Here is a 26,173-nt window from a genome sequence, read left to right as displayed (position 1 = left end):
AACCTCTCCTCCTCTTCCCCCTCTGATGAAATCTCCATTGACATCTAGGGAAGTTCAAACCCAAACATCTCAGCCTTTCTCTGACTCAAGACTTCTATTTCACAGCTAGGAAGCATTCGCCCCAGGGATTAATTTAAGCCAGCAAAATGCTGTGGAAAGAACACTAGCCATAGAGGCATAAGGCAAAGGTTCAAGTCACAGTGAAGTCTCTTACTTGCATTGGTGCTATGAATTCTCTCTGAGCCGTAATCTCTCCCCTGTAGGCAGGGGTAACACCAGCTCAGCATCCTTCATAAGGCTGGGGAGAGGCAAATGTATGTTGAGAAGCACTTGGTCCACTGCACAGCGCCTACACACACAGGGGATGGGTGGCCAAATGAAGATAGACATCAGCTCTCCACGGTCCCCGTGTCCCATGTGGTCCACAGCCTTGCCTGCTGTGCAGCGTGCCTCCTCCTTGAATAAGCAGGCCCAGCCACAGGCTTCTCAGCAGGCCCCGAGAGAAGGCTAAAAAGGCTGGTTTCCTGGCCGTCCACCTGGAGGGCTTGCGAGCTGCCCTTTTGTGTCGAAGACTTTGCAGACCCCTGGGCAGCACATACTGAGCTTTCCTCTCCCTAAAATCGGCCAGTTAGTGGTGCTCCTGTTTTATGGATTCTCATTCATTGTAATCTTTGCTTTCTGCAGCGGGGGTAGGTTTAGTCAAAAAGAGGCCTCTGCAACAACAGAGTTAAACAAATAGCGCCAGGCCTGATATTTTTAGATACGTTCAAATTCTCTCTAAGCACAGTGTGAGGGCCTGGAAAACTCAGGCCATTTCCTATGGCTGGGCGAACACTGATAAGAGCTTTATCCAATTTATAAGGCAAGAGAAGGAAATAATCATGTGTGATGGAATTGGACAAATAATCCAGCGCCAAACAATTATGAAATATAACATAATTACAGAGTGCTGTGCCAAGGTCCTGGCAGTACCAGATTTTCCTCTTTCATGAATCAACGATAATCTAGAATTTTGATGTTCCCAGGCCTCGTGAGTAACTGAAAACTGTAGGCAATGGAAAACCAGGACAAAGCCAACATACACACGTGCGGACGGCACACTCCCCTTTCTTTTATATTTCTGTGAACTGATTTCACGCGCTCCATGGACACACCCCTGCATTCCCCACAGAGCAAGAGAAGGCACTTCAATTAATGCCAAGCCCTCCCCTAAATTCAATGCTGCATTTTCAGGGAGAAACTCATATTCTAGTTCTGATTTCTTAGAAGAGGAAGAAGTTTCATTCTAGAATCCACATGGCAGCAATGGATGCAATTCCCCAAGGGATTTTCGGTTTTCCACCAGGAAGCTGCTCCTCCTTGGCCCTCTCCCACTCTGCATCCTTCACTCTCCAGAGTGGGTTAGTGCCCCCAGCTTCAGAGTTTGTAACTAAAAACCAGATTTCTTCCATCTTGTGATGTCTGCTGATGGGATGAGGCCCTAACTCCAGAGGTCAAAGGTTAGGTGAGTGTTTAAGGCTGAACATTTAATTCTTCATTTTACCAGTTGTAGTCTGGACTCTGGTTTGGGAAAACAAAAGAAGGCTGAGAACAATGGGAAGGAAATAGAGGAAGAGGGTTAGAGAAGGCCCATCCCTCCCAAGCCTGGGAACAAACCCACCCTGCCTCCTCACCTAACCCTGGATCCTCAATTTTAAGAAAGGCACTAGCCGCTAAGCCAAACTGAGAACAGCAGGGATTATGGTGATAACTGCCATTCCATGCGACCTTCATTCATCTCACCTCTTGCTTCTCCTGTTTCCCACCACTAACTCAGGAAGATTCAGGCACATACCTATCATGTTTTCAGGCTCCTCCTCAAAATACAGCTGCTCTTTTCCTGGGAGTCACTGGTACCATAGTGTAGGTGACTTTCCAGGTCCCCAGAGGAGGGAGCAAGACATTGGGAGAAACGGCTCAGTGGCCCTGGATCTGAGGTGCTGGCTCTTGTCCAAGACAGTTCTTCATTCTCCCCAAGCTTCTTCCCAACAAGCCCTCCCCACCAGGTGGGTTCGCCACGCACTCTCCTGTGGGGGTCTCACTCCCCCCACGTGTCCCTGAGGGGGAAGAATGAGCTCTGACCAGGCAGCTGTGCTCACCACCACCTCCTCCCCCACCACGGCAGCCTCACAGGGCTGGACGCACAGAATGTTCTCCACACTGCTCCAGGGAGACTGAGTGAAGCCTCTTCATATTCTCTCTCCCTCACACACACACACTTCTGCTTAAATGCCTTCAGAACAGAACCTCCTTCTACTTTTAGGGAAAAGCTCAAATTTTTAAATGGCTGTGAAGCCCGTCATGATGTGACATCTTCCCTTAACATCGGCTCTGCTCCGGCCCCTTCCAGCTTCTTTAGGCCTCTTGAGAGACTAAGCTCTTACTCGCCGCACATCTTTGCACATCTGTCCTCTTCCTCTATCTCCTCCACCTCCTCCTCCTCTACTCTGCAAAGAGCCGGTTTCTTATCATCCTTCAGGTATCACTTTAACACTGTCTCCCGAAGGAGGCCCTTTCCTGACAAGTCCGTCTAAATCAGGGTTCCCACATACAGACCTATACCCCGTCATGATTCTCTGGCACAGCAACCTGGGGCTTCCAGCTTCATGACTCTCACCAAAATTTGCAATCAATAATTTCTTCGTTTGCTGTTATATTTTCCAGGTGAGCAGCTTACTGTTATTTCCACAATGGCACAGGCTATGATGCCTCACCCGGCATCAGCACCATGCGTATGGCAGGTTCCTGAAACCATGATATTATCCTAAGATATTATCATAGCTCATACTTCCCTTTAAGCTTTCAGACAGACCAAAGGGAGAATTATTGTGCTGTATTTACAGAAGAGTGAAGAAACGGCCAGTGTGAATCAGGTGACTCTGTACTGCGAAGTCCTAGAGACAAATGTGGATGGACATGGGGGACAGGCCCACAGAGTAGCTCCAGAAATCCCAGACAAGTCTAGCCTCGATCTGACTCTTCACCCGAGGGGAACAGTGACCTACACCACAGCATACTCAGAGGCTGACACTGAGTCGAGGCCATGCCCCATGGACCAGGGAAGGCCTCTGAGCCTGAACTGGTAAAGAACGAGACAGGGCAATGTCTTCTACCACAGGAGGAATTATCAGATCCAAAAGAAAGAAGTTTGTTATTGTCCCTGTGGGCAAAATTGGGTCCAAACTTCAAGGAAATGGATTCTACTTCAATACAGAAACAAACATATTAATACCCCTACCTGTGCAACGATGAAACTGATTACTTCCTGAGGTAGTGAAGTCCCTGTGGCTACAGGCTATAGGCTGGGACAGAACAAGACTGTTGGGGAGATAAATGTCTATATCCAGCAGGAGACAGCATCTCTCTGATCCCTTTCCATGACAAGACGCAGAGTTCAATGGAGAGCCATCAAAACTTTTGAGCCAAGGGTAATGTGATTTTTTTAAAATAATGTGTTGTCTTAGAAAGATCTGTGAAAGTTTTTGTAAACTAAATAGTTTTCAGTCCCAAATGAAAGAATTAGAGGCACCCTGAGATATCATAAGGCCAGGATGGAGAATTATTACTCCAATGAAATCTGATTTGACACAAAGCTGCCTAAGAAAATAGTGCTTGCAAGATTTGTAATAGCTATCAAAGTCTCCAAGACAAGTACTTTCTTCACGACTAGCATCTTTAATGATAAGTAGATAAAGCCTTCTGCCACAGAAATTTTAGAATGTATTTCAATAAAAATGACCCCTCACCTACACATTCTATGTGGGATCCTCAGTTATGGCCATGTTCAAGATCAAACACTTGTGGGATGTCTGATGTTTACATGTATTCCAACTAGCAGTTAAAGAGATTTCTGCACTATAGTCATTAAAATAAGGCTCTCTTATACCATATTAACGCTTCTAAAAGGGCCATCAGCTATCTGTGCTACATGTGGCACAGTTGGTACAAAACCCTTACTTAAAAATTTCAAAGATGCCAGCTTCCTTTTGGGCTCACCATCACCTGAGAGTTCCTTACCTGTCAGTTGTGGAGGAAAACACAATGTTTCCATGAAGTCTGTAGGGACGAGTCCTTCAGGTATGCCCTGGGCATGGGTCAGTGCACCTGCTCTATCTTCTTCCTTTTCTTTTTTCTTTCCTTTTCTTTTGCTATGTAACTAGAAGAAGGGCCTCTGGAGTGAAGATGTCACCTGTCACCTTGGGTGGTAATTCAAATATGTGCCAGACATTCCAATTGCTGGAACTAAATGGGCTTTGCTCAGGGGTGGTAATGGTTCCAATTTCAACCTGCCCTAGATACACAAGGCCGCATACCCACGGCACTTCCTCCATGCATGATGGAACCTGCACCTGTGGCCAACTGACTTTAATTCTCTTTTATCATTCAAAGAAAAAGCAACAAACATGTTTTCCACCATTTGCTGTTAAAGGCAATGCTTTGCCTTCTATAGGAGAAGGGGTAGTGAGGGAGGGGAAGGATGCTAACAGATGTGAATAGTCTACACAGCTTCCTATCGTCTGGCCGTGACCAGGTCAGTCAAACCCCCAGTAAATGGTAAATTCAAGTTTATGATGCTAACCAAGGCCATCACTAGTAAAACTCTAACCTCACTGACTGAATACTGAAATGTGTGTTGACACTTTCGCAAGAGCTATAAAGTGAAAATGGAATATAAAAGGAAAGCCCAAGCTTTTTGCATTTTCTTTTCATGATTCTGTCAGCAAAGACATATTTTTAAAACTTAATAGAGGGTGACACCAGATTTATTTAGTCTGAGGAATGGCCCGCCTCTAAGTACATGAAGTAATCCTGTCCAAACAATAGCACAAGTGCCTCACTTGTCTGAGGCAACTGATTTTGGAAACAGCAAGAGGGCTTTAGGTTAAATATCAGAAAATATTCTTATTCATATGACATCATAGCCACTGAAACAGGATTGAACTAAAAATCTGTGCCAAAGCCAATATGCAAATCACAGCTGGTGATTTCTGTTAAAAATTTTGGTTTGGGAGGTTTCACAGCTTCGTCTCCAAAGCCCTGATTCAAAACCACAACATTCAGCACGTCAGTGAGATTTCATGCTTTCATCTGAAACCCAAGCCAACAAATGCATCTCTTGATGCAACATGGGATCTTAGAATCTTCACTAAAGAACCAAGCTGAACCATGGACTCAATCTCAAAGCCTTGCTCCTACCCAGAGCAGCACAGGTTCCACTTAAAAGTTCAATAAAAAGCTGAGAGGTGGAGAAATGCTGGCTGGAAGCGCACATTAGTTGCTACATTTAAACCCCTACCACAGTATCCAAATGTGATTGAGGTTTCAGAAGGAAACCTACATGGTTTGAAATGTAGCAATTATTGGTCTATTAATATAGGATGTTATTCGCTGTCAAGTACTTTCTCTAAAAGCAGGGTGGGGGGAATTCTTACTGCAAAGGTAGGTTACAGGATGGTTTTTTTTTTTTTCAACCAGAAAAAAATTAAGACATTTGCTGGGGCACAATCTTATAATGTCTCAAATGGAAACACTTTCTGCTGCACAGAAAGCAAAAGCTGGCAAAACAACAGCCATGTCAGCATCTCTCCTATCATGTCAAGCTTGGAAGCCAAAGGAGAATTGTTCAAATCCTGGGATTAGTGAGGGACAGAAAAAGAAAATGTAGGGGAGGGAAAAAATTTCTTACAGAAGATTTTCGCTGCAACGACCGACCTTCAGACTGGAGAAGGCGGTGACGTCCTGGCCCCAACACAAAGTGGAACGCAGCCATGTGTCCTGGGAGGCCAGGCGAAGGCCGCCAGCAGGTGCACTGCATCCCAGGTCACGGTCCCCCGCCCCCCACGACTGGCCCAGTTTTCCCCATTGTTCGCACGCACCTGGGTGCCCGTCCTTGGAGGGAAATTCATGCCGGCACTTAGGCCCTACGGAGGTCCAGGAGCTGGTGGGTGAGGCGGGGGCGCCCCAGGCCCCCCACCTCCTGGCAGGCAGGCAGGGGGCCAGAAACAGGGCCCCACCGCTGAGCTCTCCGCTTTAACAGAGGACAGCTCAAAGGCGTCCTGGGGGGAGGAGCTGGCTTAAAAGAGGGTCGAGACTTCCACCTGTGGTTAAGCAGAGACAAGGGAGGACTGGTTAATTCCTCAGGTGCCCCAAATCACAACAGATCTCCAAAAGGATGAACAGTGTGACAGAGAAAGAAAAGGGGACAGGATGCTGATCAGGAAGGATTTCTGCAGACCCTGGGGTTGGGGGAGCGGGTACTAACCAGGGAAGGTAATTCTGCAAAATTGGAACACACAGGCACTCTGTCTGTAGGCAACAGACAAAGGGCACAATCTAGGAAATTGAATAGAGATTTGTCCCCTGTCTCTCAGCCTACTGACCCACTTTCCTTGGGCTACATCTCCCCCAGATCCTTGCCCCTCCTTGAATCTTCCTGTTTGCCAAGAGGGAAAAAGGGTAGGCCTGGGGATAATAATGTAGGTGGAATAAGCAACGTGGGTCTGTTTGACAGTTTTAGAGAGACAGAAGTCTCTCCTTCTCTCTCCCCCGCCCAAAAATCCTTTCTGAGCCGCCCCTCATTCCCACTGTACATACACAATACACCTAAAGATATCTCCTCCAGCTCCCTGTCAAGAAACCTGAAATTCCACGTGTTGTCGCTTATTCTGTTGAAAGCACTGAAAACACCTGCACCTAAAAAAAAAAATGTGAACGTGCCATTCTGGGATGAGCCGCCTTTGATCCACTCTTTCGTGTTAAAACTGTGGTACCAAGTATTTTCTCAGATTCCGGTCAGTTATATGAATGAGATAAAGGCTAAGTAAGTTAAATGAATATGGAAAGAAAGTTCTGGAGCATGAGATGCTGTCCAGTTGGGAGTACCACAGGATAAGGAAGCTGTACATACACACACACACACACACACACACACACACACACACGCATGCACACACACACTTTCATACATGTAAATTCCCCATGATTTTGCCTCAGATTGGCCTTAGTCAATTGTCAGAAGTATAATGTGACTATTTAATACTAATAATTTTGTTACATCCAGGCTGTGGGCTATAAAGAAACACAAGTCACATGACCATCGGCCAGCGAGCACAGTGGCCTCTGCCCTGCAGATGGCCGTGGACGCAGGGGGTTGCAGTGGTACCAGCATGTGCTGTGCATCAAGTGCATACAGGCTCCAACCCTAATTCTCACACCTTCTGACACACTGCCTAAATTCAAGTTCCTCGTAGCAGCTACATAACCCCGGGCAAATTATCTGAACTCCCTGCTCTGTTTTCTCCTCTATGGTGACTATAGTAACACCACACAACCCATGAAAGCATTTACATGGTGCCTGGCACATGCTCAATGAAAATGAACTAATATTGCTTTGATGATTTTGGCCAATTTTCCTGCTTTGAGCCTCAGATTCCTCATCTGTTACACTGAGATGATTATATCTATTTTTACAGGAATGTTGCGCAGGTTGCAGGAAATATGACATAGAGTAAGGAAGCACTCCACAGACGATAGCAGCGATGGCGGTAAGGACAGTAAGGATGACTTTGATGTTAATGATGTTCAAACCCAGCCAGAAAATTCACAGGCATCAGCCCTTGCCCAGTTGTTCCCAGAGAAAAAGAGCACCACTCACCCCTGCCTGTCCCTGGGTGATGGTGATGTTTGTCTCACCAGATGGCATCTCTTTTGCCAAATCAGTTTTAAGCCATGGTAGCAAAGATCAAGTGATCTGGTCTGAAACTACGTAGGACATAACCCATGTTCAAGGGATGTCAGATATTTAATTGCCGCTTTCCTGTTTCTCTTTTCTCTAAGCTCCGATGTGAGGTGGTATCGCAGAGAACTGACTCGTCTGCCCATATTTGTTCATTACAGCTGCTGCTAGGAAGTGATTATGCAAACGGCCCCACTCCTCCATCTCCATTATGCTTCCTTCTCGTTATTGTGAGATGGAATTAAGTGCTAGCCCTGTGCCCAGTTTTTATTAGAGTCTTTTTATACTCTTTTCTATTTTTCTCTCCCCCTTTATCAGTAACTGTAGAAGTTAATCCTTTTATATTTTAAGGAATTTAAAGAAGATGTAGAAAGTCCTGAGCATCTTAGTCAGGGAGGGGCCAGATTTCAAAGTGAATTGAGCCTCTCCCTCTTCATTGTGTCAATATTTAGTACCTGGCTTCTTTAATTTTCAAAATTCAAATTAAAACATCATCATGCTCCTATAAGCTTCACTACCTCGAATAATCAGAGAACAAGTTTCAACTTGACATATGGATAATATAGTGCGAAGCCACATCCATTACCATCCCTTCCATTGGACTAGGTAATCGAGTCTAATAAAGATAAAAAGCTTCCAAAATAAAAGGAAAAAAATAAACACTAATACTAAAAGTAAACAACAAATTAATTAAATACCACAGAACCAATTTGGAAATATAGGACTTAGGTGGTTGTTTTCTTTTTTGCCACATTCCATAAGATATTTGTTACATGTTCCAAAGTGCAGCATCAATATCATTTTTACCCCCTGAAGGTCTACCACACATGTATGAAGATTTCAAAACCAGCCCAGCGGGCTTTCCAACAAATGGAAAGTGAAGCTGCACATTTCATTTCAGATACCTGTTTCTAAATCATTGATTTTTGTAGAAATGTCACACTACACCAAAGAGAAGTCTCTCTTTCTCAATAAGCACACAGCCAGCTTCCCAGAAAAATGCCAACATTTTTAGTTAAGACAGAAAGCTGCAGAAAAGCCCATGAAATTCAACTCACTCTCCCACCTTATGCACACAATATCCGGCAACTTCAATTACACACCAGCCTTCATCCTTGCACTTCAGGGGGAGTTTTAAGCCTAAAACAAGCAGTGAATTGGCCTTACCCTGCTGAAAATTTGTGGGAAGAACAGTGGGAACCAACTACTTACTCTTTAGCTTCAATACACCGAGGGAAAAGGGTTAGACTTATTGCTTGAGGTAATAAGGCCAACCCTGTAAGGGGTAAAAAGACTGCAGGTTTACGCCTGTAGTTTTATTTTTTCATGACGCTTTAACCTTCAGGCCAAATCTTCAAAGACTAGACCCAGTGCTCTAAGAATAGACACATGTTCAAATTCAGTGTCCCAACCAGAACTGTATACTTTTAACCTAATTTTCTGCCATTAAAAAAAGAGAGAGATGATGGCTGGAATCTACTTTTAAATAGTAAAGCACAAAGGGCAAAAGTGAATAGAGGAACAAGAATGGGGAACTCTAGATAAATGAGTGAAGAGTATGTGAATACTCATTATGACTGTTCTCACTGTTAATACTTTTGTGTTTCAGAATTTTCACAATGAAACATTTAATGGAGCTCTTCTTTCTCAGAAAAGATTTGGAATCACTAGACCAGGGGTAGAACAGTGACTCAAGCATTTATCTGGTAGAGGGAGAAAGTAATAGCCCCACCCACTAGAGCTCAAATAGCCCTGAGGCTCTCAGACATCAGGGTAAAGACGTTCAATGCCCTTTGGTTAAGAAGACCACACATCTTGGGAAACGTGGGATTATGACTTCTGCCCCATGGAGGCTGAGCTCAGCGTTCTTATTGACCTAATATCACTTGCAGGGGAAAAAAAATGGACAAAGACTATTAATTATGGCTAACTGAAGCACAAAGTTTGAGGCAGAGTGAATAAAACAGGCAGTAGGAGTGGAGACAGGTGGTCAGTTAATAAAGCGCTGAAGTGTTGGGAGCACCACATAGGGGTACAGAGGAGACGGGTCTTTCTACCTGAGGATCAGAAAAGGTTTCTTAAAGGAGGTGACTTTTTAGCCCCTTCCTGTACACACTGCTGCACCTGTCACAATACCTGGTACGTGTAGGCTATCAGTAAGTACTTACTGAATGTTACTGAACACTCTTGCCACTTCTTCCTTAAAAACTGTGTGTGGCTTAACTCTGTATACAAAATGAAATCCAAATTCTTTAGCCAGTCATTCAAGCCCCTCATGGCCAGACCACAACCTCCTTTCCAACCTCTCCAGTCTTATCTCCTATGATCCCATCTCTGCCTCCAGTACCATCCCAGGGAACCCGTTTCTCCAAACTTTCTCCAACCCCAATCGCTCAGCATGTCCAGGTTGCGCATGTGCCCAACCCAGCACCTCCAAAAGTGAGAGGAAAAGAGATGGCTGCAGAGCCTCAGGTACGGGCAGGTGGGCACTGTCTGCAGCTACAGGGAGAGTTGCGAGGGGACCAATGGCATCTGCTGTAGAACCTGACCATAAAGTAGGCAAATCTGTCAATAATTAAGAAAAATGTTTTCCATTATTGGGTCTTTGCAATCAAATAAAATCATCCATAATCAGTTCCACAGAGGGAAGCCTGTCCTACCGGAGAAAGATTTTCCACACCATCTCTTAATCAGTTTTTAGGAATTCACGTCTAGAGTTTATGTCCTCCAGACCCAAAACATTATACTGTCTTGGTTTGCATTCCTCCAGAAGTGAATAGTAATACAAAGATCTGAGTACAAGCAGATGATTGTGAGGTGTCCATGTACTTGTAGGTGAGAAGGGTAGATGAGACAGAGAAGGAAAGAAGCCAATAAGGAGTGTATTGTGAAGCATGTTACAACTGTAGTCAATTGAACTTAACCCCACTGGGAACTCAGAGACAGTCCATAGAACTCATGCTGAGAGTGATCTCTCCCAAGGGGTGAAAGAGCTGTAACACTTATCTGCCAACTCCTGTTGGGCATTGGTTGGGAGCATCAAGGAGGCGAGAGTCATATTAATTCCCAGCACACCTGTCCTCCTCCCCATGCATGGCCTCGCAGCTCTGGTAGCCAGAGAAAACCTTCAGGCTATGAGTTGTAAGTGTGGGAGTTGGAAGCTGGGCCAGTATGCCTGGAGATTGTAAGACTGTAGGAATATGAACAGTTTATTCTGATGCACACCCCCAGGTTTGGACATATATATAAATCTGTGAAGTCATGTTTATTAAAATTCTAAAGAGGAAAAAAAAAGTACCAAGATAATCTTAGCAGTTGATGAAGTTCATCTTTGCATATTGTCTTTCTACAGCAGGAGTCAGCAAACTAAAATCCACAGGCCAAACCTGGCTCTCTACCTGTTTTCGTAAATAGGGTTTTATTAGAACATGGCCATGCCCATTTGTTTACTATTGCTGTTTGCATGCTACAATGTCAGAATAGAGCAGTTGCAACAGAAAACATGTGGCTTCCAAAGCCAGAAATATTTACTATCTGACCCTTTGCATAGAACACCCTTGCTCCCTATTGGCCTTTTTTCCCTGGACCCATATGCAAGACTGAGTTCAAAAGCAATCTCCTTCAACTTCCTCTGGTGGGTCCTTCTACTCCTAAATGAAATGGCTTCCTAATCTGTGTGACCCTCATGCTAATATCCATTTCTCATTATGTGGCTTACTACACAGCTTTATAAATGTTCACTTTCAGATCACCACCACCACAAGAATGGAGCTTTATTCCTGTTTAGATCTCTCTTGTCTAGATAGTCAATAAATGCATATTTAAATAAAATGAATCCATTTGGGGATTTTGATTTCAGTTAGTCACTGATCTATTGTTTAAGTTTCAGAAAGTGCAGAGGACTTGCTCAAGATCACAGAAGTGGCCAGCATCAGACCCAGGTAGGTCCTGAGTTGCCAGTCCAGGGTTTTCAGTTATATGGGTGTAATGAAGCCACTTACTACCTCTGCAATGCATGTGCCATATTTAACACACAAGCATTTTGAGGACAGCAACTCAAGGTTGTGACCTTTATCCACACATCCTCTCATTGGCCATGCCCTCAATACCTGGTGACCACTTCTCTGTATGTGCCCCAGAGTGTCCATGGTCTACATCTCTGAAAATTCTCCTCTACATACTAACCCATTGCTCCCAAGATCAAACCTCAAAAGTCTCTCACAGTGATGGCTCCATGACCTGCTATCTTTCAAAACCACCTGAGGTGTCAGTAATAAATCTTTCACCTTCTGAAAAGGTAAATCAAAGCTTTGGACATCACTAGCAACTAGTGTTCAGTTGTACCTTTCAGAGCTGCTGAAATAGTAAACAATAACACAACATCTTTACTGCCTGATAACTAGAAGCAACTTACCTTCATCAAAATAAATCTCAGCAGATTTCAACACCCTTGGAAAGAGCTGGGGAGGATAAAAGGGAAAACAAACCTTAGTGGAATGGTATTTTATTTATCTCCTTTATTTATGTCCTACTTTTTAACAATAGGCATCTCAAACCCTAAATGTAGGTGAAATCTGCATGCAGTTAAGGAAATTTATTACCTACTTAGTAATTTTTTTTGTTTTTATGTAAGCCAGAAAAAATTAAGCCAAACTACAGACTAAAGCCTTGCCACAAACTCTGTATTGGCCTAATCAGAGGTCCATTTAAAGAATCAAATGTCAAGGATTTTTTTTAAATAACCAGGTTCTGGTGGATTTTAATGGGTATTTTTCCCTCTTCAAAAACGATAAGGCTTAATTTTCAAGACTTACAAAAATAGCTATTCCTCCACCCTTCAAGTTATATCCTACCTTGAAAAAAAATTGGCAATAATCTGTGTCAAATATTTATATTCAAAGCAATGCTTTGCATCCTATAGACATTTTAAAGACGCTTTTATACTTGTCATTGCATATCTTTAAAATAATCATGTATGAGTAGAACACAGAGGGAAGAAAAAATTCTGGGAAGGTAGTCTAGCTCAATTTACAGGGGAAAAAAGGTTCATAATGGGTAAAGTGAGCAGTAATATCTTCATTTTTCAAATAAGAATGGCATAGCCCTGAAAATGTTAAGTAGCTTTCCCAAAGTCACAATGAGCACAGAAAAATAACTAAAATCCAGGCCTTCAGCCTTCCAGTGTAAGTTTCTTTCTTTGGTATTAGCTGACATCTGTGTCTAACAATGCTAACTTCTCTTAATTATACTCTATATGCGTTAAATACATTTTAATTAAAATGGAAACAGTCACAATAGAGATCTTAAGGTTGGAACCAAAAGTACAAAACGAAATGACGGTGTGGCATTTATATGAGAAGTCCTCTGGTTTTCAACAGTTGGTCCCCAAAACTTGTTTAATAACTGGGCCCAGACTTTGCAGGGACAGCGTGCGAGAGACCATTATGAAGAGGACTGCAGCAGGTTGGAGAGAATTACATGATAAAGGTCAGTCTCCTCTCCACCGTGGTTTCTTAAGTGGTATTTTAGCCACCCCTCAGTGAGGACAGGTCTGTGATCATTTAAGGACCCACCAATAACACTGCTTAACCTGAAACAAAAAGTGTGCAGAAAAATATAACCTCCAAATGCACTTCAAATCATTCAATCAAGAGCCACTATATGGATGATGCATACGCTAATATTTTAAGACAAATGTTTGAAGAAATTTATTCATCCTATGAGAAAAGTACAATATTCCAGTGGGAACTTTTCTTCCTATCTCTCTCTCTCTTTGGAAAAAGATTTTTATTTGTGGGATTGAAAACAAGAAAAGCTATCCATGCATTAATAAGGATAGGCAGAACCCGCTGTTGCTCACTTAGCCACAAAGAGTAGCCCCTGAGAAAATGATCCATTCAAATAATAATCTCTTAAAATGATATTTGACTATTATACACCCGATGTGGTTTGTGCTGAATTTAATTTCCATCTAAATTTAAAATACAGGAGACATCTAAAGCCATTATTTCATTTGGAGTTGAATGAAGTAAGTCATTTGGAAGTACAGTTTAATTTTTTAAAGTCATGGCATAACTTGGAGAGGTTTAGTCAGTCGACATCTACTTTGGAAATACACAAGAGCAGCCTGGGATGCTTAAATGTAAAGTGCTATATTATAAAAAGGAGCAAAATTAAGTAGTCGGATGTATTTGCTACATTAAGGCAAAATGAAAACTACTGTGATCAGAGCAGTTTGAGAAAAATGGATGTAAAATACTTTCTGTTTAAATTACAGCAACAGCTACAATTAAAAGAACACTTTGCTACTCGTGCTGGATAGCAGGCAGATGGTTTTCGTTTGCAGTTTGGTGCTTTTTGCTTTTTTAGTGTGAGTTGGTAGCTTCAAAGCAGGGCCAGTCCTACAGCCCAGCCTGGGCTGGTCTATCCCCAGGCCTCCTGACTGGCCCTCCTGAAAGGCAGGGACTCTTCCCAGCTCCTGAAAAAGGTAAAGGAAGGCTGAGGCTCTGGAAATCTAATCAAGCCTGTGTGGCCCCAGAGAACTAGTCACCAGAATGAACACGTCAGTCAAATTCAGTACGCGCTCTGTTATCACTTGCAAACAGCTACATTGGCTTCTCCAAGGTGGAGAAATTTTAACCCACTAATATTGAGAAAGGCAAATGTAAATCTTTTTTTTAAATTCCTAATTAGTTTTTTAAAGAAATACCTGGTTTTTTTTTTTTTTGCAAAGTATCAATAGAAATCAATCAAGATTGAACAATGGAAGTGGAGACTGAAAATCCAATCTGTCCTGTGCCCCTGGTTGCAGTTGGTTGTATCCCACAGAGGTTCCTGTGAATTTTCACACACAAGAGTGAAACCGTCCGCAACATACCCTTTTATGCAGCACACACCCTCGTGCCCTTTTGCTGACCAAGAGCCTCAGGACACAAATGTAAAGAAGCCTCTAGAACTTCTGAAGAAGTTTGCAGGCTGTGAGCGAGTATGTGAGCAGAAATAATAAGTCTAGCATTTCCCCTGGGCTGGAAATAAGCCTCATTTGCATTCGTGTGCACCGTCGCCATTATCTCACTTACTAACGGGCCCACCAGTAAATAGGAAATTGGAGAGGAACTTTTACTTGATCCTATAGGCAGGTCTAGACAGTGGGTCCCAAGTTGGTCTGAAAATATAAATTATCTGAGCAATTATCTAAAACAGAAAATCAGGGTCTCTCCTCTGGAGACTTGGGCTTTTTACATCTTGGACGGGGCCATTTGATCTGTAAGGGAGAGTTTTTCCACTCCCTTCCTAACAGTAGCATAACTGCAAATTAGCATGACTAAGCAACTAAAGAGTGACCTTTGACTGGATTTCAATCTTGTGCATGACTGCAAAATAGCATGACTAAGCAACTATAGAGTAACACGTGACTAGACCATGGTCTTGTGCAGGCTTTGTAACCATTTGCTTCCATAACCTATAAAACCTACCATGCTTAGACCCCAGGTTGCGCCGAATTTGGAGTCGAGACCCCTTTGAGCCCGCCAGCTTAATAAAAGCCTGTTTTGCAGTACTTTCGTGTGGCTTTTCGTTTGTTTCCCGGTCCAGTTTGCTGTAACAGATCCATATTTTTACCAAGTGCTTAAGCTGGTTCCTATAATCAGGAGATTTGGTAAACTGTGCTCTCTGCAAGAAGGCAAATTCAGGATTGACTAGACCTGAAGAAAAAACATGGAAGGGGTACTGTACTGAGTCTAGAAATGACTCAGAGGGGAAGAAAAATGTCATAAAGAAGTAGACAAGATCTAAGAAATATCCTGCCTCACTCTATTTTTGCTTCTGTGTAGACCAGGGAAAAGGGGACACCTGTGATTCTGCTTTTTTTAGACTTCTTACAAGTTCTCTGTTTGTCACCTTATATTATAGCTATCTCTCTGTAGTTATCAGCAAAACCATTTTTAAATTCTCAAAAATGGGTAGTCTGAATAATTAAGGGTAGGAGATGGTATCTCCTCCTTTGTGGTCAACCTAGAATAAGGAGGTAGCCTGAGTCATGAGACCAACAGCAAGAAAAGAAATGCAGACAGGGTTTCCAGAAATGATTCTAGGAATTTGTGCACTGACAGAAGTTCTGGAAAGTTCTTGTGACAGGAGAGCAGTAAAGAGGAATACACCATGGAAGCAGCTTCCCTTTGTGGTTTGTTACGATGGGAAAGTGACTCGAAGTCCCAAGAATCTTGCAGGCTTCCCAACTGTCCTGGGCCTCTCAGTGGAGAAGGCACGGTAGCCGGCTGAGAGCATATCAGCTGAGATGCGTGGTGAGTGGCGACAGCAAAGTGGCGTTTCTGAAGGACTTGATGCAACTCTATCCCAGAAGGCACCACATGTCTGGGGTGCCTACAGTCGCACCAACAGTTGCTGGGTGTTTCACCTGAGCTTCAGTAAGTGAAAAGCCCTCTTTCCCTTGTTATTTATGCAGGTGACTCCACATGCCCCCTTTTCAAGCCTGAGGATCTAGGATATATTTCATTTTATGATAAAAACGAGTATCTGTTCATTTTAGCAGTTGCCACTGCAAGGAAATATTTCAAACACCTTTATAGTGAATGATCACACTGTACGGCACAGTCAAATTGGTACTTGAAGTTCCCAGAACAGTGAGCAATTAATACTCAGTGTACTACAGATCGCTGAGCCCAGACCGAAGATGGCATCCTTCTTCTGCACACTGAGAAGTGAATTTGTGCTACAGACATGTAAGAGAAACTCACTGATGGGCCCAGGCTGTGGCTGTGTCACTTAGTGATGTACTATTGAACAGGTTAGTGCTACTAACCAGAGATAGGACAGTCAGCACAAGAGAGGTGAGACAGAGTCGAGCCACCTTTTCCTGTATGTAGGGCAGTGTTCAGGGAACATGAGCTGGCCTGTGACATACTGCAAGCTGCCCAGGAATCCACGTTGTAACAGGGTTCGACTTTATAGAAAAGACTGTGTGCTTTTATTGGAATCCTGTTGAAGGGCTCATTTCACATTCACTTGTCATGTGGTTTTTGAATTTTTAAATAGGTCAGCTTTTAAATAGAGCTCGCTGTCTATCTATGAATTCTGCCTTCTTCTGTGACTATTCTAACTACACCTAGCCCAGGACAAGCAAAATTACAAACACAGCTACAATAAAGTGGGATTATTTTATTTTAAATAATAATTGCTCAAAATGACAATTTGTAACCTGGAAGTTAATCATTACTGGCTTCTGACCTTAGTTCACATAATGGTGATTTAATAAATGTCCTGAAGGAAAAAATACTCACTTCCCAAGGGCTTAACCTACTCCCACAAAGTAACCCCTACCTTTTAATAATATGCTTAGATACTTGTGGTTAATTGTAATGAATAATCAAAGAACTATCTCCTCTCAATGAAAAAACATAATTATTGTGAATTCCAACACTAAAAAATAAAGTGCATTAGACAAATAAGGTGCAGATACATCATGAAGTACTCATAGCTACATTGCTCATACAAATTTTCATTTTGAAAAAGCAATGATAGTTAGTATATGAAATATATTTATTTGTAGAATACCAAACATTAAAATTGAGAAAATCGTTATAATAAATATTGATACGATACTTAATCATATTGTTTTTTTCTATGTTTTCTATCATTAAGAAAAATTAACATCATTTTAACATGCCTGTTTAATCATTTCACCTTAACTGGAATATAATGAATATAACATGATGCAACACATTTTTTTAAACTTTACATAATAGTATTAAAAGAATGTTATATTTCTTTACATACTATTTAAGTGTTGATATATTTTAAGGTATATTTACTCTTTGCAATTACAAAGTAATACATGCTCACTGAAGAAATACTAGAAAAAAACAGAAAAGAATGAAGAAGAAAATAAGAAACTCCCATAATCATCACCCAAAGAGAACCACTATTAACATTTTGTACCAGGTGGCCCATGAATATGAATAAGAAAAAAATACATCTTTACATTCTCACTGAAATTTTGCATTTCCTTTCATTATCAATATAGACAACAAACCACACTAGTATTAGCAGACAGGGAACCTTAACAGAAATGGAGACTTAAAAAAAGAACCAAATGGAATTTCTAAAACTAAAAAATATGATATCTGAAATAAAAATATCACTAGATGGGCTTAATAGCAAATTGAGCACTGAAGATCAGTGAACTTGCAGCCAGGTCACACAGAAACTATAAACCATAATAGTAGTAGCAATGCCTGTGACCTTATCATCAATAAAAATCATATATTTTCATGCTGCATAATGGTTGCTGGAGATATCTTAGCACATCATTTATACTCACCAATACTTTGAAATTATATCATTAGACCTATCAGTAAATAGCACATGATAATACTATCTGTCATTATTATAACAGATATATGACATACTTGGCCTACTATTAGGCAAACTATACCTGGTGTGGTATTAGTCAGGGTTCTCCAGAGAAACAGAACTAATAGAGGAGATATGTATATAGCTGGGGTTACAGTTACATAGTTATATTTATATATAAGTATATATAATACACAGGTGAAATCTGTTATAAGGAATTGGCTCATGCAGTTATGGAGTCTGAGGAGTCCTACAATCTGTTGTCTGCAAGCTGGAGACCAAGGAAAGCCAGTGGTGTAATTTAAGAGTCAAAGGGATGATGGTGTAAGTCCCAAGTGAGGACAGAAGAAAACAGATGTCTCAGCTCAAGTGGTTGGGCAGAGAGAGTGGATCTCCCCTTCCTCTGCCTTTTTGTTCTATTTAGGCCCTCAATGGAGTACATGAGGCCCACCACACTGGGGAGGGCCACCTGCTTTATAGTTTGCAGAATCAAATGCTAATTGCATCTAGAAAGAGGCTTACAAACACACTCAGAAATAATGTTTAATCTGGGCATCCTGTGTTCCAGTCAATTTGACATATAAAATCAATCATCACATTGAGCCATGAAGGAGTGAAGTTGCGTCATAACATCACTGAAACTGAATTTAAAAAGCTTTGATGAGAGACTCCCAATGTGAGCCATGATAGAGTAATAAGGATCAGACTTGCTCTTAATGGTTTTAACAAAACCATTAAACTTCACAAACTGTACAGAGCAATTATTTCCAGGCATAGGCAACATCTGTCACAAGGCTGTGATCCAGGAGATAAGGGAAACACATGAGGTGACCTCCACATTCACCCCAGTTTTCTGCCTGGAAGTACTTTACAAAGTGCAGCATTTAGAAATGAAGCAGAGGTCAGTGGTCTCCCTGGGAAAAAGAAACAAAATCAGTGTGTGGGGGCACTGAGACAACTGGAATTTACAAGTCAGGAGAAGTTGAGCAATGAAGAATCCCCAGAAATCTGCATGGGGTCACAATGAGTCTTGGCTAAAAACTAAGCTGTACATGGTCAGGGGAAGATTCCAAGAATCCTGGCATAAAAGAGCCACTTGGGGTACTGACTATGATTCTGGAGGTTTCACCTCCATCTCATGATAGAAGATGGAGTATTGGCTAGGCAAAGTAGAAATCCCATGGTACCTCACAAAGTTCACACTTTTAAGAGTAGTGCTACTCCAGATTTAACTGAGCCCCTTAATTTCTCACAGAAAAAAAGTAAATATTTTTTAGAAGTAAATAATATAATCCAAACTATCAACAGCTTAGCATCTATGATATCCAGCAGACAACTTTAAAACACTAGACATATGAAAAAGCAACAAAAATGTGACTCATAGCCAAGAGTGAAAAATCAACGTAAATAGTCCTAGAGATGACACTGCTATTAGAATTAAAAGACAAAAACTTAAAAATATTTTTATAAATATGTTCAAAGACATAAAGGAAAATACAGACAAATGAATGAACAGATAAGAAATCGAAACTGACAAAAAATATTTTTAAAAACCAGATGAAAATGAAGTTTCTGGAATTGAAAAATAACATATCTGAAGTAAAATATTCATTTTATGGACTTAAAAGCATATTGAACACTTCAGAAGAGAATATTAGTGAATTTGAAGAAAAACAAAAAGATAGGAAGGGAACTGAGGCACACAGAGAAAACAGGCTGTATGAAATGAACAGAGCTTTAGTGACCTGTGGGACAATATCACGTAGTCTAACACATGTAATTGGAGTCAAAGAAAATGAAGAGAAAGAACTTGTAACAGGAAAATTTAAAGAAATAATGGCAAAATTTCTTTCCAAATATGTTACAAATTTCAAATGCAAAGAACAAAAAAAAATTTTAACAAAACCCAAGAATATACACAAAACATCCACACATAGGTATGTCAGATTCAAACTGCTGAAAACCAAAGATAAAGAAAATACAACCTCCCCCCAAAAAGACAAATTACAGTGGTCCCCTCTCTCATTCATGGTTTCATTTTCTGTGGTTTTAGATACCTATGGTCAAATGAGGTTTGAAAGTAATGGAAAATTCCAGTTTGAAAGTAAATGGAAAATTCCAGAAATAAAAACTTTGTAAGTTTTAACTTGTGCACTGTTCTAAGTAGTGTGATGAACTCTCACACCATCCCACTCTGTCTTGCCCCTGGTACATAAATCATTCCTTTGCCCAGTGTATCCATACTGCATACACTACCTACCCAGTAGTCACTTAGTAGTTGACTGGGTTATTAGATTAACTGTTACAATAGCGCAGTGCTTGTGTTCAAGTAATCCTTGTTTTACTTAGCAATGGCCCCAAAGCGCAAGAGTAGTAAGGTTGGCATATTGTTATAATTATTCTTTTTTATTATTAATTACTGTTATTAATCTCTTACTGTGGCTAATTTGTAAATTAAGATTTATCATAGGTGTGTATGTATAGAGAAAAAAAAGTGCTATATATAGAGTTCAATACTATTTATAGTTTTAGGCATCCATTGGGGGTCTTGGAAGATATCCTCCAAGGATAAGGGGGGATCAGTGTAATATAATTACTGGTTTGAAGATGAAAGGAGGCATGAGCCAGAGAATAGGGCAGCCTCAAGAGGCTAGGAAAGAGATTTTTCCTTAACATCTATGGGAAGAAATGCAGCCGTGCTACTGACACCTTTGTTTAGGCTCATTTCAGACTTCTGACCTCCATAGCTATAACCATAATAAATTTGTGTTGTTTTAAGCCACTAAGTTTATGGTAATTTGTTATTACAGCAATAAGAAACTAATACAGTGACATAGCTAAAATGCTAATAGGAGAGATAAAATCATATATGAAAAAAACTAGATTAACTCTAAAAATGCATATAAGAGCAAAAGGAGAACAAGAAGCAGATGAGAAAAACAAATATCAATAAATTTCAAAAGACTGAAATCACATAAAGTATGTCCTGTGACCACAATATACTTAATCTGAAATCAATAAAGAAAACTAGAAATTTCCCCAAATACTTAGAAATAGTACTTCATACTTCTAAACTACCCTTGAATCAAGGAGGAAATCTCAAGGGAAATTAGAAGACATTTCAAATCAAACAATAATGTAAATCTAACATAATGTGTGGGATACAGCTAAAGCAGTGCATAGAGAAAAACTTATAGCTTTAAATATTTATTTTTTAAAAAAAATTCAAAATTAATGATCTAGATTTTCACCTCAAGAAAGTAGAAAGCCATGAGCCCTTTGAACCCAAAGTAAATAGAGGGAAAAAATCATAAAGAACAGAAATAAATAAAATGAAAAATAGATAAATGATAGGGAAAATTAGCAAAGCCAAAAGATTTTTTCTTAAAAAGAATAGTAAAATTGATTAACCTCTAGCAAGTCTGATCAATTAAAAAGTGAAAGAAAAAAAAACACAAAATACCAAACTATTTGGCAATTTGTAATAAAGTTAAATATAAATCTACCCTGTGGCCCAGAAATTCCACTCCTAGGTATTTACCCAAGTAAAATTAAAACATATTTCCCTAAAAATATTCACACAAGAATGATAATAGCAGCTTTATTAATAATAACCACTTACTGGAAATAACACAAAAGTCCATCAAGAGGAGAATAGGTAATTTGTTTATAATAAAATATACTTGTCAATAAAGAATGAATAATTGATATACACATAACATGAATGGAGCTTAAAAATAATCATCTAAAGAAAGCCAGATACCAAAAGGTACATACTATATGACTCCATTTGTATAAAGTTCAAAAATGGGCAAAAGGAATCTATAGTAACAGAAATCAGAAAATGGTTGAGGGGAAGGAAACAGAATCATACATTAGTCAAAACTCATTGAACTTAACTTTAAGACTGTGCTTTTCACTATATAAAAATAATATTATAGTTTTTAAAAATCTAAATAACATGTAAGAAAAAAATCAAAGTCATAGAAAGAAAATAAATGAAGAATTCTGGTGTTTCTTATAGAAGCCTATTGTCATCTTATCAATTAAGATATGGAAGCAATTTATTCTACATACAAAAGTAGGTCTTTGCAAATTTAGATTTTCACCACTTGTAACAATCAAAAAGAAATCAAAATTGATTGGATGCTCAACATAAATGAATGTTGCCTTGGTAAAGACCACCCCATAGTTTAACATCCTAATTCAAGCTAAGCCACTATAGCCTTCACACTGATATGTCATTAAAAAATAAAATTTAACTTTATTATACCTGTGTTTAAGTATATTATCATTTAGTATGGCAATTAAAAAGCATATATATATAATTATAGCAAGAGTTTGTCTTTTAACATTTAATAAGGGCATTTACCTTAGTTCATTTGTGCTGCTATAATATAATACCAAAGATGGGGTAATTTACAAATAACAGACATTTATTTCTCACAGGAGACATTTATTTATTTCTGGAGGCTGGGAAGTCCAAGATCAAAGCACCTGCAGCTTTGGTACCATGAGGGCTGCGTCCTCCAGAGGGGAGAACACTGTGACCTCACGTGGCTGAGGGCAAAAGGGCAAGAGAGCTGACTACTGGCTAAAGGACCTTAGTCCTCCTTCCATTCACAAGGGAGGAGTCCTCATGGAAGCCCCACCTCTTAATACTATCACATTGGTAACGCCTGAATTTTGGAGGGGACACATTCAAACCATAGCAGCACTTTAAATATAATTAGCTTCTTTTGTTATCCTATTTTTTATGCATTTAAAAACATTCATTTTAGAAGGAGTACATAGGCTTCATGAGACCCCATGGCATGAAACAGGTTAAGAATTCATGAAAATAATTTTAAACTTTACTTGAAACATATATACAAAAATGAATCATTTTATACTATTTTATAACTTGCTTTTTAGACTTTTGCTTAATAATATAAAATGATATAATTTCATGTAATTAGTCTTCTACAATACTATTCTTTTTTATTATTCTTTTTTTTAATTTTTTATTTTAGCGTATTATGGGGGTACTTTATTTAACTACATCATTTTTCATTCATCAGATATTCCATAATTTTCCAGTTCCTTGTATCTGCATAACCAAGTTGCATCCAATCCTATGACTATGTTGAAAAATATACTTTTCAATTAATTCTAGCAGAACATCTTTCTGTCTTTACATGGTTGCGCCAACCTATTTGTGATTGGTGAGAAATGTGATCCTCACCAAATACAAATCCTAAGTTACAAATGCCATGTGGTTAAGGAGAGAAGATTCCTGGGTTCCTATAGCCCTTCAGTTAAACATCTTCATAGCATCAATTGCATTCCTCCAAATAATATATTTCTTTTATTCAATTTCCAACAAGTATTTGAGTGCCTATTACATGCCAGGCATCTGAAGAGTGGGAGGCACTGCAATTTTAAAGAAAGTGGATGAGAGCAAAAAAATATCATGTCAGTGCAGCAACGAATACCGGACTGCTCAGGGCTTTATAAGCCACCAAGAGGGCCCTGGCTGGTACGCAAGGTGAGATGGGAAGCCACTGGAGGATTTAAGCAGAGAAGAGACTTGGTCTTCTTTCTTATCTATCAACAAAATAACTCTGGTGCTGTGCAAAGAAAAGCCTAAAAGGGGGTGAAGGCCAAAGCGAGGGGTATAGTTAAGAAGCTAAGGTAATAATTCAAGTTGCATGCATCTGCTTCTCCTCTGGGATGTCAGCTTCTGGGAGCGGGGAATCATATTTTGCTCCTCCTACCATCCTCCAGTGGATAGGAATCAAAATGAATTGAACATTCCAGAAGGATCTAGGGGCACCTGTCAGTCATTAGAGGTAGGCACGATCCTATAATATGATGGAAGAAACAAACAGATCCTGGTTCTGACTAGGTTATTTAACCTTTCTGAGAGTCAACTGCCTCGTTTTTGAAAATATGGATGATGCACCCAATTTATAAAGCTGTTGTAGGATTAATGAAATAAGGTCAACATAGTGTTTGGTAACAGCGTCCAATACATGAGAGGGTCCAATAAACCTCTCTAGATATCAGTTTCCTCATCTATAAAATAGAAAGTTTTGAGAAAATGGTCTCTGAGGTCCCTTTTGGTTTTATGAATCCTTGAATCTATGAGCATTCAGTCTGTTCAATCAATAACCATGACTTCTGTGCTAAAGACTGAAGCTACAACGTGAATTAAACATCTTTTCCAACTCTCAAGGTCCAGTGGAAAGAGAAAAATAGCAAATGCTGGAATAGCTGTAAATAAAAGGTGGTAAGCGTATAAAGACAGTGGGAGACATGCTAGTACATCTGTGAGTCAATTGCCCCATTTTATAGATGAATAAGAAACAAGCCCATGACACAGCTAGATAGAGGAAGTGCAAAATGAGGGTCTTGTCCTTATAACTTCTGGTTCTAATGGGCTCTGCGACCTAAACAGAATCAATGACTCATGCATGCCTTGACATTCACTGCACTATGCCATGCCTGGTCACACCTGCAGAAGTAACCAGGTTTGCAAAAGCCAATTATTGACCAAAAAGATTTGCACCATTTTGATAGATGGATGTGCCAGGTGCAGCACCATCTGCCAAAATTCATTTACACAAAAAGAGTAGAGAAAAGGTCATTATGGGAAAGATTAATGTTGATGTACCTGGCTTTCCTTGGGTTTAAAATCAGAAACTTAACTCTTCATTAACACAGGTGATTAAGAGTGCTTGATTAGACTAATTCACTGTCATTGTTCAGACATGCATTTCTTGGAGGTGTTCCTCCATCAACACAGACAAAAGAAAAAGAGGAATTTGTGTTCATTTGCCCAAAATCCCTCATCAGAAATTCTCTGTGTCAGATGGTTTCAGAATTTAGAATTTGTGGAATTTCAGACAGGTAATTTGCTACGTATACTTTTCAGTATGTAACACTCCTAGCAGAGGCTGACACGGTGCCCTGTGACCAAGCAGCACAACATATCAGTTGTCATACTAAGCAGGATAAGTAAAGATCACAAAGATAAGTAAAGATCATGTCCACTCAGGTCAGTTTGCTGCCAAATGAGTCCAAGGTCAGCTCAAGTTTTGCCACTAAATTAGAAAAAAAACAACTTTGGATTTTGAGAGCTTTTTTGGAGTTCAGAATTGTGGATAAAAGACAATGGACTGTATTACTTTTATATAGAAAACAATGGGCCAATTCTTAATTAGAGCCTCTATTGCTATATCTAGATTATACTCACTGACCATTAACCAGAATCATGAGCAGAATTCTTTCTCACTGAGTGCTGTGTGGGGAGGAAAGGCAGATGGTTGGTGTCGATGGCACCATTTCCTGCTTTCACGCCCACAGCAGAGAAAGCGAATCAGCCATGACCTTTCTTGAGTCGCGGGCAGGGGCTGGCAAAGTGTCCTACTGGCCAAATCCAGCCACTACTAATAAAGTTTTATTGGGACACAGCATACTCTTTGGCTTGCCTGTTGTCTTTATGTTTCAACAGCAAGGTTGAGTAGCTGCAACAGAGACCATATAGCCCACAAAGCCTAAACTATCTGCTACATGACTCTATACCAAAGAAAGTTTATTGACTCCTATTCTAGAGGTAGTATCATAATCCTGATCCTGAGTGCTACGGTCAGTCACTACCAATAGATCAGAGTTTGACAATCAATAATAAACCTATTTCCCCCTGGAATAGCAGGTCAAAAGTACTCACAGTAGCCTCCATTGGTATATAAGGTGTAATTACCCTGCTTAAAAGAAATAAAATGGCTTCAATTATTTTATGATTAATTGATAACATTCACTGAAAATAGTAATTACCCCCTGTATTTTCATGGCATAATATGCACCAATATCTCAAGTCTCCATACCCATAATTAGAATTATTTCCATCTTTAAAAAGATGAGAAATATGGGACAAGAAAGGTTGGAAGTTTTTATCAGAACCACCTGGCACAAGATCTGTTTCATTTTGTATTTAAAAATAAGAAAAACAAAGGCTCTGAGTTTTCTCCCATGGCTTATCTTAGT

At 40.1% G+C, this 26,173-nt stretch overlaps 1 long non-coding RNA gene across 1 annotated transcript in view; it reads right to left on the bottom strand.

The window, feature by feature from the left end:
* LOC105868592 (uncharacterized) overlaps nucleotides 1-26,173 on the bottom strand; it is a 443,787-nt gene that overhangs the window by 190,696 nt on the left and 226,918 nt on the right. Inside the window, exon 4 of the long non-coding RNA XR_012919252.1 lies at nucleotides 12,189-12,234. This is a non-coding gene — a long non-coding RNA (uncharacterized LOC105868592). The remainder of the gene's footprint in view (nucleotides 1-12,188; nucleotides 12,235-26,173) is intronic.

The sequence above is a fragment of the Microcebus murinus genome, chromosome 5 (genome assembly GCF_040939455.1).
Source record: "Microcebus murinus isolate Inina chromosome 5, M.murinus_Inina_mat1.0, whole genome shotgun sequence".
NCBI classification, from domain to species: domain Eukaryota; kingdom Metazoa; phylum Chordata; class Mammalia; order Primates; family Cheirogaleidae; genus Microcebus; species Microcebus murinus.
The sequence above is the reverse complement of the archived record's forward strand: the minus strand, read 5'-3'. Positions and strand labels throughout refer to the sequence as shown.